The sequence below is a fragment of the Chlorocebus sabaeus genome, chromosome 1, assembly GCF_047675955.1.
Source record: "Chlorocebus sabaeus isolate Y175 chromosome 1, mChlSab1.0.hap1, whole genome shotgun sequence".
In the NCBI taxonomy this organism is placed as follows: Eukaryota; Metazoa; Chordata; class Mammalia; order Primates; family Cercopithecidae; genus Chlorocebus; species Chlorocebus sabaeus.
In genome coordinates this window covers 45,434,433-45,454,485 of record NC_132904.1, presented here as the reverse complement: position 1 = coordinate 45,454,485, position 20,053 = coordinate 45,434,433, and the positions used below count along the sequence as shown (strand labels likewise).

General features: G+C 44.1%; 1 protein-coding gene across 1 annotated transcript in view; it reads left to right on the top strand.

The window, feature by feature from the left end:
- The window catches only part of NAV2 (neuron navigator 2), a 768,177-nt gene that overhangs the window by 37,401 nt on the left and 710,723 nt on the right, over nucleotides 1-20,053 (top strand). The window lies entirely within an intron of this gene.

Sequence of the window (20,053 nt, the reverse complement as noted above, 5' to 3'; positions counted from 1 at the left end):
TTATATATTTAGAGTTCATGATGAGTAAAACAAAGTTAAAGCCTTCAAGAACCATAAGACAGTTCGCAAAATGAAGCCTTAAGTTAGCCACCATATAGCTAGTGCTATTTATTGTATTTTCTTGATTCTCAGACAAACGTTATTATCTTACAACAAATTTCAAAATATACCTGACAACTGCAAAAAATGTTTTTGCACCAAGGATTGAAGTCTTGAGGTGCCTGTGTTTGTCTGTCATTTTTTTTTCACAACTTAGACCTTTCTTTATCAGGAAAGATGATTTTTAACTTCTTGCCTTTGCCTCTGCATTTAAGTTCTTTGAAAAGAAGTGCATGTTAATGCACATGGTAATAATTATCTCATTCTATCTGTAAACTGTTTATTTCTCAACTACTTTTTCAATATAGCTCCATTTTTGACCCCTCAATGTAAAAACAATTATCTTAAATTAATGCAGTCTTAAATTGTACATTGACATGGCTTTGTTTACTTGCCCAAAAGCATGAATGTAAGGCAAAGATAAATGCATTTAACAATCTTTCGGATGCCCAGTATTGAACCAGACACAGAAGGAACAGCTCTGATGTGAAAAACTGGTATCATTTTCTAATGAGAGGGATTCTGGTTTTGAAGTCAGAGAACTGGGTTGCACTATTGCTCTGTGATGTCTTATGTGATCTCGGGCACATTCCTTTAATTTTCGAAGACTCTATTTTTTCCTGGATGGAATGGGTATGATACGACCCATCTCATATGGTTGATTTAAATAGATAAGGTATAAACATCCTAGCATGTAATAGGTGCTCAGTGAATGCCTGTTGAATCTGAATCTCAATGGAGACATAAGATGCACTCCAACAGATTCTCAGAGACAGCGGGAGACAGTGAGGAGCCTGTATTATCAAGTTCACATTTGGACTGGTACAGCTTTTAGTGTAACTTCTACCCAAGGATTTTTCAGCAGCTTTCATTGAGCCATAGTATAACATCAGGAAATGTGTCAATAACTTTGACCTTGGTTTTGTAGAGAGAAAATGTGAGTTGGCAAAACTAAAGTGAGTTTTTGAAGCAAGCTCCAAAACAAGCCCCTTATCTCTGTGACTCGAAAAGGGAATGGGTAAAGGGTGAAAAAAGTGGGAGCAGAGACATGATATTCCGAAATAATTTCCTGGAAAACAATAAAGCATGGGAGGGGCTCAGGGTAAAAACAGGCGGAGGTGACACCTGCTCAATGGAAGGACAGTGGGGTCTTTCTTTGGGGTAAAGTATAGGCAAATGCATGGAATGGGTGCTGGGAGCTGCTTGTCAAGGCTACACAGGTGGTTACTGCCTGATCCAGGACAAGAACTCACATTTCATCCTCCAGGTATCCTTTTTCATTCCATTTCAAAATTTTCTTTGATAATATCATTTTCTTGGTCTTTCATTTACTAAGTGTGCTCACACACACACTTGCACTCACACACACTCTCTATATGCACATACACAAGACAGTTCATTGGTTTACGATAATCATTTTAAAATTTCCATGTCCTGCTGGGTAGGTTTTAAGCATCTGTGATCCCAATCAGCTAGGTGCTCAGGGAGCATGGTGGCGGGAGGGGGAGTAGCAGTGGAAGGACATCCCAGGGCTTTCTCTCTCTGAGGTTAGAGGATGACAGCTCTAAAGAAAATGAGGTAGTTAGGATGCAACAGCATTCCAAGGAGAAAGGGCTGCATAAGGACTGGAAGTGTGGAAGTTTCAGACACTGCCTGTAGTTCAGGCTGCTGTAGCATGGGCTGGGAGGTGGGTGGTGCAGGAGAGAAGCTGCTGAGTCTCACCACCCATTTCCTCCAGGGGACATTTTCTTTCCCTTCCCAGTTCTGCCAGCCAAGTGGAACGGAGAAGTATTTTCTTCCTCAAGCAAAGAGACAGGAAGGGATTGAGTAGCTGGTGGGTACTGAGTGAGACTGCCTGGGTTGCAGGCAGCATGGAGGACTTGACCCACAGAGTCCCAGAGACTGGAAATAGAGGACTGGAGCCGTTTTAATGCCAGTGAAGATGGTTAAAACTGGTTCAGAGGAACAACTCTGAAGTCATTTGTTTTCTTTAAGTCTTCCCCTTTGCTGTAATTTGATTTAAATAGAGTTCTTTGATTTTCAGCCTAATTTAAAAGTAGCATTTACAGAAAAAAAAGCTTAGTGTAGAGGAAAAACTTGCAAACATGTGGTTCCCTTCTATGAATCTTTGACATGATTCACCCACTTTTTCTCTTATGCATCTCCTCTGTCAGTGAGCCAACCTCCAGCAATGACACTGCCTCTGAGCTTGTTAGAAATGTAGAGTACCAGGATCCTCCCCAAGACCTCCAGAATTGGAACGTGCATGTTAACAAGATCCTCAGGTGATTTGAATGCACATGCTATGATAATCATAGAAAGTATAACTAATTTCCTAGGAAGTGAGATCTTGAAAACTCCAAGAAAGAAACGTCAGACTTTGGGATGGAAGGAACGGGGTCAAGGGATTTTAGAAACAATGTGCAAATCTTTGTATGTTTTAGAATACTTTATGAAACCGTGGATTATCCAGTGCATTATTGGAGTTTTTCAGGATAATGGGCATTTGTGACTCTCCTTGCAAACCCATCACTCATCTCTGAAAAAACTTTGCAAGAGCCCGACTGTCCCAGCTGTTCCCAGTCCCAGAAAAAGAAGCTTTGTCTCAGATGTCTTGAGTCCTGCTTCCTCACAGTGGAGCCTCATTGGAGATGCTTAAAATTTGCCTGCTGATTCTCTTTCTTATTCTAAAGATTTTAATTGCTAGAAATTAAAAACACCGATGTAATACGTATTCCATCTGAGAATCTGTTTTTCTAAACTTCCTGTACTATAATCTTCACAGAAAGATTGAACTATAAGATGAATGGAGATTTTGGCTGGGAAGAAGTCTAAGAGGGAGTGGGTGTGGTGGTGGATTTTGGTGGATTTGGAGAAGGTGCTTGACCCCGAATGCTGCTTTCCTAGAGACTTACGAAATAAACGTTAGCAGTGTAGGTGCACTGGGCAAGATAATATCTGTGCAATCTTATTCTGTTGTAGGTATCACCCCTAAAATTCACAATAGCCATAGTTTATAAAATACCTACTGTGCACTATGGACTTTGGATACATTGTCTATAATCCCTACAACAGTCCCATCAGGCAGATGGTGTTCTCCCCATTTACAGATGAAGAGACTGAGGTTCAGAAAGGTTAAGTACCTATCCAAGGCCACAGCACTAGCTATGATGCCGGAATTTGAGTCCAGACTCTTTTAACTTCAGAGTTAATGATCTCCCTACTCGGTCTTCAATAGTCCACTATGAGCCAGGCTCATTTTTGGCATAACATTCTGGTTTTTTACCAGCCTCCTCTCTCCAGCTATGTTTTGTGATCTAGCTCACAGCTGTCCCCATATCAATACTCATTTCCCTGATGCTTCCACTGATGGAAGCAAAACTCATAAAGTTGTCTCTCTGTGAAGCACTGGAGGGTGAGCAGTGACTGGCTTGCTGTCCATCCTGTCTGCTAGCAGTCAATCCACCAGCTTGCCAATTCACCAACATTGGATAAATAGCTGCTATGCACAAGGCAGGGCTCTAGACCACAGGGAGGTAGAAGCCTTTAAGATAGGGACTTTAGTCTTATGGAGACAAGCAAATAAATACATTTACCACTTACCTACACGTGCTAAGTTGCATATTGGAAGCACAGTGCACTTTCCCAATGTGTCTTATATTTCAGAGGCTGCTGCAATATATCAGAAAGGGCACAGAATTTGGACACAAAGTGCCTAGCTTTGAATCTTATTCTCCCACTCACCAGATTTGTGATGCTGACAGATCCTTTTCCTTCCTTGAGTCTCAGGATCCTCATCTGGACCATGAAGATCAAGGACAGCCATTACACAACCACTCACAAAGAGTTGTGCCTCACTGTGTTGTGCCTCACAACTCACTGTGTTGTGCCTCACAAGGGTTAAATGCCACAATTTGTGTGAATGGCCGGTGCAATGTATGTATGGCACACACTAGGTGCTTTAAAAATGTTTGTGAACTATGAGTCTTTCGTTCTTTACTATTTTAAATCTTGCTGTTCCCAGACATCTCGTCTGTGTTCCTGTGGCTGGCCTAGGCCTCTTGAACTTCCCTGAAATTCTCCTGCCCAGCCCACATTGCTAAGCTTTTCATGGTGAAGGACTGGCCAAGTTCCTACATTGCTTCTCAGCTGTCAGCTGGTCAGACTAGGAAAACTGTGACCTCAGTTCAGAGGCAGAATCCCTCTGCCCTCTATTCATGGCCCAGACTGCTCTGTGACCCTAGCCATGTGATATTTTTGTTATTTGGCTAGAGTTTTGTAATCTGCACCATTTGTGCAAACATTCCAGGAAGGAATTGTTTGTGTAGGCTCATAAATTTGTGGATGGTTTATATGTGAAGCCTGATTGCATGATAATCTCCAGGGGCGCAGTGTCAATTCCAGGGTCCTCACCATGGTCATTGCTTTATTTTTGGGCCCAGCTGTGTGAGTGCTGGTGGACTGATGCTGTGATGATTCTGTTCTAGTCTCCTTGGACTTGTTTTCCATGCCCTCTCTGTGGCCTTTCATGATGGATGGTCCTGAGTCCACAGTTTTCTGTTTCTCAAGTCTTTCCAAGCAGAGATCATCATATCCTTACCTCAGCTTTTGAAGCCCAGTGGATGACTCCCAGATCTGCCCTGAAAGCCTAATCCTGCTTCCCTGCCAGAAAAATAATAATAAATATGAATTTGGTCCTTTTGCAAACATTCATTGAGCTCCTACTATGTGCTAGCCCTGGGGATTCAGGGAAACTCAGGGTGAACAATATAGACGAAGACCCTGGACGGAAGCAACAAACAAGTAAATAAATAAATCATAAAGTTTCACTTGGGGGGAAAGAAACATCAAACCAAATGGTCAGGGAATAGGGCGATTGGGTTGACGGATTGTCTCATAACTGAGGACTAATGAGAAACCCCTCTGGTTTGCCTGCTATGAGGAAAGTAAAGTAGGGTAAGTGGTGAAGGGGAGGGGAGGGAAATGGTCAGGGAAGGCTTCTCTTGGGACTTGACCTCTGAGCAGACCCTATATGCTGAGAAAGAGCTGAAAGATCGGGGGAAGAGGAAGCCAAATGTACCAAGAGGCCCTGAGATGGGAGTGGGTTTGGTGAGTGTTAGGAATGACTACCATTTATTGTCCAATAACTACTTGCCAGGCACTGTGCCTAGTTCTTAAATGCAGTATCTAATTGATCCTATGAGGTCAGTGATAACACTATCCCTTCCAATTACTCAAGAGATAGGAGCTACTCTAATTCATTCCTGTCATAAGAATGAAGAAGCTGAGAGGCAGAAAGGATAATTTGCCTATAGGTATCCCAGGCCAAGTAAATGAGGAGCCCAGCATTTCATGGGAGTCACTGTACCCCAAGGCTTTCATTCTGTAGTGATAATTGCTCACACTGCCTCCTGCTGCCCCGGTCTCATTTTGATTAAACCTCACCCCTGGTCTTCACTACCACTCACCTCCAAGGAGGCACCCCTTCCCTGTCAGAGCCCCTCTGAGCTGCCTCTGGCCTGTCCCCCTGCTTCACCCTTAGCTTCCAGTCAGTTCTTTCTTAGTGTCTCACCTCTGTTCCTTCCCAGCTGCTGTTTCACCTGTTCCCAAAGCCCACAGCCTGGTTTCTACCGCCCTGTCCACACACCTTTGACAGAAAAATTGTCCTCACATATGATTTCATCATCACCCTTGGGTTAAACCCCCAGTGAGTTCTGATGCTCTGAATTTCAAAGGAGATCAAGTATTTTAAACCTTATCAATGACATTGAGAATAACGTCCCCTTACATTGGAGGAGGATGTTGAAGTGGGCAAGACATTCACTGTTAATGTGTCCCTGGAAGTAGCAGGAACAGTGGGGTATGATTTTAAATTTGGGTGTTGCTAATGGCACTGCTGTAAGAAAGTAATAAGTCTTTTAATGCCTGTTGGTATGGTTTGGGGCAGTGGGGGAGGGCAGGAATGGGGTAGGGGGGTGGATTTTATACTGTGTATTATAACCAACACTGGAGTTAAATCTCAAGTGTGACTTTTCTTTTTGAGTTTATTCCTCTCCAGTGTGTCTAGAATACTGACTGACAAATACTTAGGACAGCGCCATGCACATGGAAGATGCTAATACTCATCCCCCCACTATGTCTCCACCCAGCAGCTCAACCCACAGTGATTAACCAGCTCTCCTGCATATGTGTTTATTTTAATGTGACCATCCTTGAGAAAATTATACTTAAATGAAGCTAAAAAATAAATAATGATTACAAATCATGGTAAGGGAAGGAATACATTAAACTCCTGACTAGAAGGCCTAGAGAATGGAGAGTTTGGATTAGTGGTTTCTAGGAACTGAGGATTATTCAGACTCTCCTTTAACTTTGATGATGGAGAATGGGTATGGAAGAGTGGGTATGGGCATACACTTCGCCAGCTGCGTTCAAGTCCTGACTGTGCTCATTGCAAGCTGTTTGAGGCATGACTTAATCAATCCAAGCCTTGATTTTCTCATCTATAAAATAGATAGAATAACAGTTTGTTCCAGGCATTTACTGCTATATAACAAACCACTCCAACAGAATGACTTAACTCAATGACATTTATTTTGGTCAGGAATCTATAATTTGAGCAGGGTTCAGCAGGGGTATTTGTTTTTTTCTGCTTTTTGCTCCATTCAGCATCAACTGGGGTGACTTGAAGCTGGAATTATCTGAAGGTTCTCTTACTAACATACCTGGTGGTTGATGCTGGCAGTCAGCTGGGCTACATGTGGCCTGTCCGTGTGGCCTGGCTTTCCTTACAATGTGGTTCCTGGATCCAAGAGGGGGCATCCTGATAGCATGAGCAAGTCAGGCAGAAAATGTACTGCCTTTTGTGACCTAGCCTCAGAAGTTACTCAGCATCACTTCTCCAGCATTCTGTTCAATGGGAGTGAGTCTGGAAGCCTGGCCCATATAAAGGGGAGGGATATTAGACTCTTGATGGGAAGGGTGGTAAATAATTTGCAGCCATACTTAAAACTACCACATAGTTCCTACCTGGTTAGGGCTGTAGTGAGGTTCAAGTGTGATCTTGCAGTAAATCCAGGCACAGTGCTGGGCCCACAGTTACAAGAACAGCCTTAGGAAGTATGTTATCTTTCTCATTTACAATTGAAGTGACTGAGACTCTGAGGTGATACGTGACTTTCTCAGATTCCCAGTGAGTGCCAGAGCAGGGATTTGAACTTGTTTATGGCCTCCCTATGGGTATTCCAGAGGCTAGCAAACAGTAGTGATGTCACTCAGCATTGTTGGTGCGTTGTTCCCTGGTGAAATATGCTATGCCACTGGTCACAGGCAGAGATCTGTGAATTGGATGATCTAACCTCTGCAGCCTAAAGTCATACTTCCCCCTTTCCCAGACTGTCCATACCTCTTTTCTCTTTGAAAGAGGGCTTATGGGTTGATTACCTGGGGACTGTAATATTTTGCTTTGCACTGCCCATCCTGCCATGGAAATGACACAGTAAGACCATCAGTTTCATTCTTCTCATGCTGTTGGCCAGAAGGCCTCTGATAAAGGTGCCAGACAGGCCTGTATGCCATTGAGCCCAGTGCCTCCTGCACCTTGGGAGGCTTCTAAAATCTGCTGGCTTGCTCTGGAAGCTTCTGTCCTCTACTTCAGCTGTTAAGTAAATTGGTCTGATCTGTAGCTTTAAAACGCTTCCATCCCATTCCACTTGCTGCGCTCCACTGATTTAGAGGGGAAGCTGCGGATCCCTTTGTCTGTTACACAAGGCTTATAAAATATGAGCTGTATCTGTACTATGAAATTGTGTGACAATAAAAAATATATTTTTTGGAAACAAACAAACCTTGACAAAATGTGTTTTAATTTTGCAACAGAAATCATATCAGCTGTCAAATTAAAATTTATTTTTTCTCTTTGAAATGAAAAGTACCTTTTGTAGACAAAAATGTGAGGAAGAAGACAATGTAATTGGACATACCTCTAGGCTTTTTAATTTGGATTTTCTTGTTTTTTCTCTCTCCTCTGTGCCTGGTTATTTTTCTTTCCCAGTAGGAATTTGCTTGCCTTAAATTTGAAATGTACTGACTGCAGAGACTTTTGGCTCCATATGATTACTTCTGTTCTAAAAAGAGATTTTATAACTTAAGGTTTTTTTGTTTTTGTTTTTGTTTTTTTTGATCAAATCTCCTTGTAAAAGTGTGAAACTCATGTAGACTGTTGTATCAGAAACTTCTCTTTCCATTTGGAAACTGTGAACCTGAAGTGTTTTCAGAGGCAGCAATGTTGAAGACCCACTTTACTTGGGGAAGGGAGTGAAATGAGAAGTCAAAGGAAACATCATAGGTTTCTTCTGGAAGCTAAACTCTGAGCCATTCAGCATGGTTTCATTCCCATGGATCACTTCATATCCAGGAAAGTCACTGATTCTCCTTAGCATCCTACACACTTTGCCCAATGGTGCCTCACAATTTTACTGTTTAGGGGTAACTTTGGGTCCTGGGAAGGAGCGTATTTCCCAGTTTCTTTCTATTTCTCTTTAAGGTATTGATAGTACTTTTATAATGGGGGGAAAAACCCTTTGATTTAAAAAGGAAAACCAAAACTCCAAAAGAGACTGTTTCCAGGGTTGTTGGGCATTCATTCACTCATTTATTTCTTTAGCCAATATTTTCTGGACACTTACTATATTCCAGGCATACCCATGCTAGACTCTGGGTGCATAGTGGTCAATGTAAGGAGCCAAGACTCTGGGCGCACAGTGGTCAATGTGAGGAGCCATGGCTCCTGTATTCTCAGGGCTTAGAGTCTTGTGGGAGTGACAGCAGTAATGATAGGGCCTCACAGACATGGCATGTTTAAACAGGGATATGGTGACATGTCTTGTGGGGAAGGAAAGTCCCAGGCAAGAAGGTGAGACAAAGCTTTCCCGAGCTGAAATCTGCAGGCAGAGTGAAGTTGATGAGTGAAACAGGAGGGAAGAGTACCTCAGGCAGAGGAAACAGTGTGGGCAAAAGTCCAGCGGGGTGGGGAGTGGTGGCATGAGGACCTGAAAGAGGCACAAATGTGGCTGGGATTGAGGCCTCACCACACCACATAGGGCTGTAGCGCATGTTCAGGAAGGATATCCTTATCTGAGAATGAACCAAGGAATGGCTGAATGTAACCTGCAGTGTGTGTGGTTGACCAGTACATAATCCCATAAAGCCCAAAATGCAGGAAGCCACTGAGCTGCTAAGTCTCACTCATCAGAGGTCTTTTTCAATCTGTGAAATGGGAACATTAGCAGTTCCAATGACTTTCCAGGTGTAGACAGCTTTGGGTTCACACAATATCTTGAAATCTTCTGGTGCTGTGCTTTGGGACAAATGAGGAAGAGTGAGGCTGTGTTCCCATGGACACACCTGTGAGCATGTGCCCATGTGCATGTGTGAGTCCAGGGCTATACCTGAGTGGGTGTGTGCATGCTGCACGTGTGAGTGCACTCACATTCCTGTTCATTGGTCCGCAGATATTTGTCAGGAAGAGAAGGCCCCTCAGTTGGGCCCACACATGTGCTACCTTGGATAGCACTTGTCCCTCTTTGTCCTTACTTTTGTTTAGTGTGCATTTTGAAGGCCTCCTCTGTGCAGAGTGCTTGGGATGTAGAGAGAACTCTTGTTTCTGACAAAACTGCCCCAGCCAGAGCCTAGTCTGTGGAGAATGCCCAGACAGGGTTGAGGCCACCACTTTGCAGGGCCGTACCTGTATCTTGCCTTTGTTCAGAAGCAGGTGCATCTGCCCAGGTCCTGACCAAGGAGATATCATCTTTGCAGGAGTCTGAACCATGATGGTGGCTGACAGACCTTCCCACCACTGTCCTCAGGGCAGAGGAAGCTTTCAGAGTGGGCAGTGGCTGAGCCACTGAACTTGCTACTGGTTTCTGGATGTCTCTTGGGAGCAAACCAAACACACTGATGGCTCTGGGATTGATTTCAGCCTCTGTCCTTGCCACTGGGCCTCTTCCTGCCTCCCTTCTTCATGGTCCCTGTTCCTTTTTCCCCCCTCCTCTGCCCCTTTACCTGCTGACCCCCTTTACTAGGGCTATGTGTAGACACGTTCCTTCAATTATAAGAGGTTTTCTCTCTTATTACCAGAGCTATCTAAAAGTAGACAGGATGCTATTCCTGTAGCAGAACTGAGTCTCTGTCCCAGCCTTGCGCTTCCTTACGGAGTATAATCTAGGAGAGTTTTGAATTGGCCTCACGCAGGACTTGGGAATTTGCTCATCTTAACAATGGGTGATAGTGCCTCCCTCCTGGAAATTTGTGAGCATTCACTGGGATAATGCATATGAAGTACCTGGAGCCCTGCTCAGCACGTCCCAATAAATCCCTAATAAATGATGATAGTTGTTGTGAATAACCAGTCTCAGCAGTTAAGAAAATACAGAGGAGAGAGGATGTCTTTAAATCAGCAGAACAACTGGCGTTTAGTAAGCACCTACTACTACCACTGACTAGCATTTGAGCACTTTGTAGCCAGTAGCTGTCTGTACTATTATCAGAGATGGCATGGTGAGGAAGTACGGAGGCAGGATTCAAACCCAAGCAGGGGCCCAACGTGGAATGTGAGACCGTGACTCAGCCCAGTGGCGTCTGTCTTAGGTTGGCGTTTGAACTGTGACTCACATACAACTCATGAGGGTGTCTACACAGTGTGCATTTTCTGAGAAGAGGTAGCACATTATTCAGAATGCCCTATCTGTGTCCTTCTGCTCTTGTCCGGGGCTTCCCTATGGTGGCCACCCTACTAGATCCATGAAGTCCGTTGCATCTCTAGAAGGGAGCATCCACTCTTTCCATCCCCTGGCACCTCACTGGGTGGGGAGGTCTCCACGGTATGCTGCTTCTCAGGCTCTGCTCTCTGCTGGTGCATTCCTTCTTAACTGTTCACTGATAAAGAGAACTTGGTGAATACTGATGGAGTGGCCCATGGGGCCTCTAGTTCATGTTTGGAGTGGGATCCAGATATTTGTGTGGCAGTAGATACTATGGAATTTGATGCTTATTTAAATGCCCCCAGAGCTCTCTAGTAATGCAGAATTTTCACTTTCCAAAAGAATCCAAAAATATATGCTACCAGGCAAGTCATCCTTCATGACTGCTACATTTGGACTTAGATATGGTGGATTCCCTTAAAGTGAGGCTCACGTGTATTCACTGGAAGCCACTTCCTCTTTTTATGGGGACCATTAGGGGGTAAGGGTGTAATGAATGTATCTCTCCCTTGCAGTTCCCTGTGGCTCCGGCCCTGGATGAAGCTTGTAAGGGACAGGTGGCCCTGAGCCTGTTCTTCAGATACCATTGATAGAACCAGGGGTGGTTGGCATGGCCAGGAGAGAACCCAGAGGGCTATGGGGACTATTCTTAGATGCTTGGAGGTCCCCATAAAAAAAGGGAACTGATGTGTTTAGGGGTGTCAAAAGGGTCAAACTAGGGCTATGGGTAGGCGTTTTCCTTCAATTATAAGAGGGTTTCTCTGATCACTAGAACTATCTAAAAGCAGACAGGATGCTTCCAGAGGTAATAATCTCTCAGTTTGGAGGGACATGAGTCAGGACTGGGTGACCACTTAGCAGAGCTACTGTGGAGAGAATTGGATTCTCTGCGGAGTGTGTGTGTGTGTGTGTGTGTGTGTGTGTGTGTAGGGAATACTGCCCTCGTGTCTGCCTTCTGAAAGGGAGCTGTGAACACCTCCCGTAGCTTATCAAACTGTCACAGTGGTTACCTCTGGTACATGTGTTTATGGATAAGCTGGGTAGGGGAGGAGGCACATCGTCTTTACATTTTATTATTATTTTTGCATGTATATTTAATTTGAATTTGTCACAACAAGCAAGTATTGGTTTTATAATAAAAAATAGATTAAAATTTCACCTTGAATAAAAATGACCTCTAAATTATATGTCACAGAGAAAAGATCAGTGCTTAAGAGACCTGGAGTCAAGCTTCAGTTTAGCTGCTCTCTTGCCACATGGCTGGGTGAGGTATGTCTCCACTCTGGGTCTGAGTTTTCCCATCTGTAAACCGGGAGGACTGGACTGTATATGCTATGCATGAGCCCATACAGCTCTGAGACTGGCTGGACTGCAGTGGGGGAGGGGAAAAGAGAAAAGGAGAAAGGGCAACAGCAGTGCCTCTATGTGATGGGAACAGGGATAGTAGCTGGCATCGCTGTACTCTAGAAGCCTTGATGCCAAGAGGGATGGATTTTGGAGAAACAGGCTGGGGAGATGGCACTGCTGGCTTCCCCCGTGTATTAGGCCATTCTTGCATTGCTATAAAGAGATGCCTGAGACTGGGTAATTTATAAGAAAAGAGGTTTAATTGACTCAATACTGCGGGCTGTATAGCAAGCATAACTGGCATCTGCTTCTGGGGAGGCCTCTAAGGAAGCTGACAATCATGGTGGAAGGCAAATGGGAGCTCGAATGTCACATGGGGAAAGCAGGAGCAAGAGAGAGAAAGCAAGGTGTCACACAGTTTTAAACATCCAGATGTTGGAGAACGCACTCACTATTGCTAGGAGAGCAACGAGAGGATGGTGCGAATGCATTCATGGGCAATCAACCCTCTTGATCCAATCACCTCCGACCAGGCCCCACCTCCAATACTGGGGATTACATTTCAACATGAGATTTGGGCAAGGACACGGATCTGCACTACATCACCCTGCATCGGCCTGTCTCTGTCCCTTTAAACATAGCTGGCTTTCCCATGTACCATGCTTCTGCCACCACAGAGAACCTGTGGTATCAGCCCCACTTACACCTGTTGGTCCACCAAGCCCCTGCTATGTTCCATTCACCCTCTCTGCTGTCAGGACTTCTGACCCCTGCGTTCATTCTCCAACCTTCTGGGTGTCCTTCCCTAATTTCCTGAACCTCAGTTTCCCTTCTGACTCTCAGTTCTTGCTCAGCCCTTTAATTATGACTTGACCCATCATTTGGGATTAAGAAGCATTCTGTTAATCTCCCACTCCCAAGCAGCGGCCTGCCCTGCTGGGGATCCGGGCCCCTCCTTCCCCCCACAGACACACTCACAGCTGGTGGGTGCACAGTATTTTTGGACGCAGCCTCAGCTCCTGGCAAACACCTTTCCTGAACTCAGGGTCACTGTTGCTTAAGTCGCAGCTGGAGGCTGGCTTCAGAGCACATTGATTTTTCCCAGGGCTTTAATAACCCTCTGCTTCAGTTTGCCTATTGGCTCTTTTGTAATGCATCAGCCTCATAAAATGGTCACTTTCGGTTAAAAGATCTTATTACTGCAAAAAGAGATGTTGAATCACACTTTCAAGGTCGCTGGTGAAATGTGATCTTTGAGACTTGTTGGCCCTGTTCCAGGGCACGAGAAAGTGGATATTAAGAAGATAAATTAAAAGTCAAAACACAGTTCTGTTTTCCCCTGTGTCTTAGGCTGAGTGTCTGTGATGAATTTTGCAAGAAAAAATCAGAACCCACGCTGCACTCCCTGCCACCTTCAGAAGTCAGATTCTAACCTGGAGAGTCAGCAGCTCTTTATTTCAGCTCTGACACTACTAGTATGCTAATCTCCCTGGGTAGTAATGCAGGCGGCTTCCTTCTCTCCTATAAGTCAGAGATTGGATTTACTCCTTAGCCCATATTTTGCAATTCTGTGCAGCTCAGCAAATCCTTACTGATCAGTTTTCTCTGTACAGGCCCAGTGTAGGTGGACAAAGGGCATAGAGAAACTGGACAAGGATCCTGCCTTCAGATCCCACAAGCCTACAGTGTGGGAGCAGTGGACAGATGGGGGTCAGAGCCCCCTCATGCCCTCAGTACTGCAGGGTTAAGATGGCAGGCCCTGTGCTAAGTGCTTAATGTGTATTATGTCATTGATCCTCAACTGTAGTTGCTATGATCAACTTCATTTATGGTGAGAAAACTGAGGCTTAGAGAGATTAAAATGCCCAGGGCCGGTAGTGAAGCTGAGACTGAAACTGGGTAGGTCTGCCTGACTCTGAAGTTAGCTAGCCCTTTACCACATATAGGGTGCTGCCCCTCCTGGCACCTAGATCGTTGGGGGGCTCTCTGATGGGATGGCTCTAGGAGTATGGAAGAGAAGCCCCTTACCCAGCCTGGGGTCAAATGGGCTTCAGGAATAGATTGCTGGAAGTGATGATGCTTCAGCTAGGTCTGAAAGACTGAGCAGGAGTTATTCATAGTTAAACGCAGGTGGGAGGAGACTATGAGAATATGGGAAAGAATGAAGAGGAAACAGCAGTTATTATAAAGAGCAGAGTGCCTTCGAGAAGTCATAAGTCTTTCGGGGAGCTGTGGGGACTGGGAGTGTGTTGGAAAGTGTGTCTGAGGGGTAGGCCGGAAAAAGACTGAACACTTCCTTACAGCAGAGACAAACCCTATAAGTTAGGGTTCAATTCAGTAAGAGTTTTGGAAAATCCGACGGGTTGTGAGACATAAGGAGTCACAAGGAAAAGGAAGATACGTTATCTTCATCAATGGAGTGGGGCTCCATCTCCCTGCTATGTTCCAGGTAGAGCCTCTGGTGGTGGGCTTTGTCAGCTCTGAAGGTCCTAACTGTATGATAAGGAGGCGTTACCATGGCTTTCCCATCTGTTCCAGCTGGTACCTTCCTTCAATCTCCTGGAGTCACATCAGTCCCTCTTAGCAGCCAGCTTGTGTGTTGTCCACCATAGTGCCAGGAAAACAACACAGGAAATGAAACCAGGTGGACTGAGTCTTAGCATCCACCCTGGCTAATTGTATGGTAGTGAGTAGGTCATTCACCTGCCTAAGTCTCCTTCCTTAAATGTAGAATGGGGATAATGACTCTTAACTCGCATGTCATTAGAAGGTAAGAATTAGAATTAGAAAAAGGTGCCCTTCTTCAAGACACTACTGTCATCTTCTAGCCTATGATGTGAGCAGTGATCCCTAGGGCCATGTAGGATGCACATTATCTATTGCATAAATGATAGCTGCTGCTATTATAATCTTTGTCATCATCTTGATGGAAAATGGCTCCAACCTGACCTTTTGGTGGGTCAGTTGGACCAGCCTGATGTCTGATTAATTCAGATGTCATCACAGAAGGGCAGTTCTAATCTGACCAGCTAGTATGTAATTGTGGCAACTGGTGGGGGTAAGCCAGGAGTCTTGTCTTCTTATTGGAGCTTCTTTAGCATTTGGTGTCAAAAGCTGAAGGTCATCAAAACATTGGCTCCCTCTAAATTATTGTGCTGCTAAAATAACTCCTACCACAGAGCAGACTGTCTCCAGCCATGGGAGATCAAAATAGAGCCTAATGGATTTAGGAAACAATCAATGCTATCAGTGCTTCTAGAGACGTTTGTGGGTTGTAGCCCATAAAATATTCTTTCTGTTTGTCTTTAAGAATATATTTTATATGTTAATGCATTATTGAAAGATACTTATAATGTTAAGTGACTTAAAATGAAAGCATTGAATGACCAAATTTCTTTTTCTTTGGGATATTCATGTAAAATATAAAGACAAAACCAAATACCACTGACTATGCCCACAGCCACGAGTTGCCAGCCTTGGAATCCAACTGTACCCCTATAAAATGAAGCTGTCTTATTGGTGTTGATAGGCAAATAAATAACTTATGTATGGCATTTCCCACCTAATAAAATGTTTCACTGTTGGATTTACTGGGCACATTTATGAAATCACAACTGTGCAGCCAAGCTTTATTTGGCCTTAGACATTAGAGCCGGGGAGGGATATGTCTGGATCTTCAATGTAGAGAACGATGCAGTTGAAGGAGGAATGATCACAAATCAAAGGAAGAAAGGGTAATCCAGAAGATGCAGGGAAAACTATTTAAAATCGACTCAGGATTCACCCACTCTGCAGGGAGCACTACGTATACATCTGCATTCTTCTGAACGTGAGCATGGCGTATTCCATACAAAAGCACACAAGATATGTTTCTTGGTATATTTCATGGAACACTAAGTTCTAGAAGGAATAATTTACTGCACTCCTTTGGGGCCACAGACCGCTCTGAAAATTTAATTTAAATTGCAGTGCCACACTTAAGAAACATGTCACATTCACATGTACACAAATGTCTTCACGTGATTTCTAAGTGTCCCTCATTCCCTACATAAGACATTGGACTCTGGTCTAGTCCAGTAGTCTTATTTTTAACTCAAGAATACTGAAGTCCAAAGGGGTAGTGGCCCAGCCAGGGTCACACAGCTCCTGACACATCATCCTAAGGTCACCTCTCTAGATGGCAGGAGAAGCTGTTCTCTTAGCAATGTACTGAGGAGCATGGACTCTGGAGCAAGACCACCTGGTTCAAATCTAGGTTTGCTACTTACTAGTGGTTGGATCTTTAGCAAGTTACTTATCTTTCTGTGCCTAAATTTCCTCATGTGTAAAATGAGGATAACAGTAGCACCCACTGCATAGAGTCCTGGTGATTATAAACGGGCTGATACATGCAGAGCTCAGGGCTTTGAAACAGTGAACACTTTGTAAGTATTAGTTTCTATCACTGTATGTCTAGCGCAAGGTCCCCTGCTATATGCTTTTGTAGCTCTTTGTGTATTTCCTTCACAGTCTGGATTTTTACCCCTTCATTACACTTTTTATGTAATTTATATAGCTTTTGAAATTTTTCCATTTATTTGTTTACTTATTTTTGATCTATTTGAGTGTAAATAGATACTGCTTTATCCCCAGTACCTGGAACAACCCCTGGCACATAGTAGACAATCAATAGACATTTACTGGATAACAAAATGAATGCAGAATGAATAGTCCTTGTTATGATCTGTCCGTGTGTACTCTTGTGATTAAGTAGCATCTGTCTCCATGTGAGCGTTGTTCACTGTAGTTACCTCTCTCTCAGCACAGTGCTTGGCACATTGTGGGTTCTCAACAAATACCTGTGAATTGAATGTATGAGTAAGGAGCAGGAGAGAGTAAGAATAATAGAAAGAACACAGAAGAGGGAAAAGGAGGAGAAAAAAGAATATTACTTAAGGTTCAACATTTATCCCTCATTCATTCATTACTAATGCAATCGGGAGTGGTGGTTAAGAGTCCAGACTCTAGAGCTGGGTGCAAACTCCAGCTCAGCCACATACGTTGTGTGAATTTGGGGCAACTTATTTAACCTCTCTGTGATTCTGCTTCCAAATCTGAAATATGGGTTGTTAAAAGGTGATGAATTAATCTCTGCCAAGTGCTTAGAATAGTGACAGGCAAATAGCAAGCGCCCAATAGATGTCAAGTATGATGATCTTTTGTTTGTTGAACCAGTAGCCATTTATGAAGTATCTACTATGTGCCAGGCCCTCGCTGGGCATTTCAGATACATAGCAAAACCAACACACTTTTCTGGAGTGGAGGTCGGCATGCCCCAGGGGAGACAGCAAAGAATACCAACAATGACACTCTAGTGCAATAACAGGAGCTGGCAAGGGGCATAGAATTGGCACTCTCACCAGGTCTGGGTTCAAAGTAGGAAGACACGTGGAATTTCCTAGAGAAGGGGGCTTTAAACAAAAGCTGCAGGTTAGCCTAGCGAGAGGAATGGGAGGAAGAGCATCCCATGTAAAAGGAACAACATGTTCAAAGATAGGGAGGCATGTAGCAGCACACAATGTGGGGATCAGCAGACAGAATGGGATGCCATTTGTTCACTTAATTCATTCTATCAATATTCATTGGGAGGCAACAATGTGTATGGTAGGCACTGTTATGTGCACAGAGATAGTGCAGAGAACAAAACGGGCAAAGTCCTTGGTGTCATGAAGCCTCTGTTCTAGTGTGGGAAGGCATGGATGTCATGTGCCAGGTGACCACAAGTTTGTGCTACGGGGAAAATAAAACAGAGGAAGGGATATCGAGTGTGGGGTTAGGGGAAGGGGTGTTATTTTAGACAGTGTGGCCAGGGAAGACCTCTCTGCTAAGTGACATTTGTGCAGAGCCCGAGGGAAGTGAAGACTCCCTTGCGTACGTGGTTCTTTAAGGGGACCCTGGTCCAGATAGAGAAACAGTCGTGTGCAAAGGCCACGAGGTAGGAGCATCCTGGGAAATGGTGAAGAGGAGAGTCTGAGGAGTGAGTGAGGGGACAGTGAGAGAAGGTCAGGCAAAGGTGGGGGCAGATTCTGTTGGCCTTGTGAAAATAAGGTGGAGGCCTCGAGTACAGGGTGCGAGATGGAGAGGTCGGGGGCCCAATTGCTCAGGGCCCTGGCATAATCTTTGCCAAGGGAGCAGGCTTTCTTCATGGAGGGGGAGATCATGGAAAGATTTCAATTGTGAACGATGTGATCACATTGTATTTGAGGTTGAGAGTTTCTTGGAGTTCACTGGAGCCAAGTGAGGAGCTCCCGGGTCGCTCAGGTGAGAGAGGAGGAAGGCCTGAACTTGGCAAGGGAGCAGAGCTGAATGCACATCAGAATCTTTGACTACTGGTGAGTTCTCCTCTCTCCAGCACCTCTGCAGTGCCTCATTGTGAATAAGCATCTCCTCCTGAATTGAACTGTGGGTGGGAAAGACCAGAATTCATTGGTCCATGAGGCCAATAGTGAGAAATCAACCTTCAGCTTTCTGTGGATGCTTTTATAGATACAGTTTTTGCAGCTTTAACCCGAGGTTCTGAACAGTGAGTCTTGCTTTTTAAATATGGTATACTGCATTGCAAATCAGATTATTTTTTAAAAAAATTAATGACATCTGTCATTTAAAAAAATTGTAAATGCACCTCTGTCTCTGCTCTCAGAAAACACTAACTCTTAATTTTTATGCTAAATCGAGTGATCACAACCCAAGAGCTCAGCAATTTTGCACTTAAACATTTACTCTCTGATTTATTTCCTTCCAATGAATTCATGATTAAATTTTAAACTCACACTCCTATTCAGCAGAGAATCATAGAACGGAAGGTAAAACAACTTTTTTTTTTTTCTTTTTTTAAGTGTTAATCTGGAAGGGCTGTCTGTCTGGTCTTCAAAGCCCCACTGCCAAGTGGCTGGTTGCCTTCCCTCCTCTCTCTGTGCTCTCTGTCTGAAGTTCCAGTTATACCAGGCAGTGGACAAGGACTGTGGACCAAGGACAGAAGCAAAAGGCAGCTAACTTTCATAAATATTTTGTCCCTGGTCCGTGGAAGTCAGGAATTAATATTAACTGTCTTAGAAAAGCCCAGAATCCTGATGCCTCTCAGCGCTCATGAATAAGAAAAGGAAAACTCATTCACAAGTACATGAAGGCTGCTGGTCTTAGACCGCCAGGCATACACTCTGCCAAGTGAGTGGGCTCTCTTCATGGATGGGGAGATCATGCAAAGGAACAAGATCATTATTTCTCCAAACAAATAGGGAAGCAGATGTTTGGGAGGTGCCTGCCAGATATTGATTGTTTTTCACCCAAATTCTGACATTGGACTGGCTCCCTCCCCTTCTCCTTTCCCACCTGGGTCTCTCGTCTTCCCCACCATGATAAATGATCCCTTTCCTTCTGTAGCAGTTGCTTCTGTTCTCCACTGAGTTCTTTCCACAGTCAGGGCTGTATTTATCTTAATATGAAGGAGTAATGTGAGGCTGCTGAAAGGTGTGTGTGTCCTGAGAATCCCTCCTTCTGTATACTGTTAGAAAACCATCCGTCTCCCCTGCATACTCATGAGGTGCTTGAAAACACTATGCTGTTGAAAGACAGCTTGACACCGTGAGATTCAGACAGGCTTAGATTGAAAGCAGTATTGTTACTTCCTGACTTTTACATTGGATTGGGTTATTAAATCTTTCCAGGTCTCAGTCCCCTCATCTGTAAAATGGGATTGACAGTAATTGCTTTGTAATATCTGTGAATGTGCCCAGCACAGAGTGGGATCAGGGAACATGATTGTTCTCATTTTCTCTACTCTTATTAGGCCTTTGGGTAAAAACATTGGG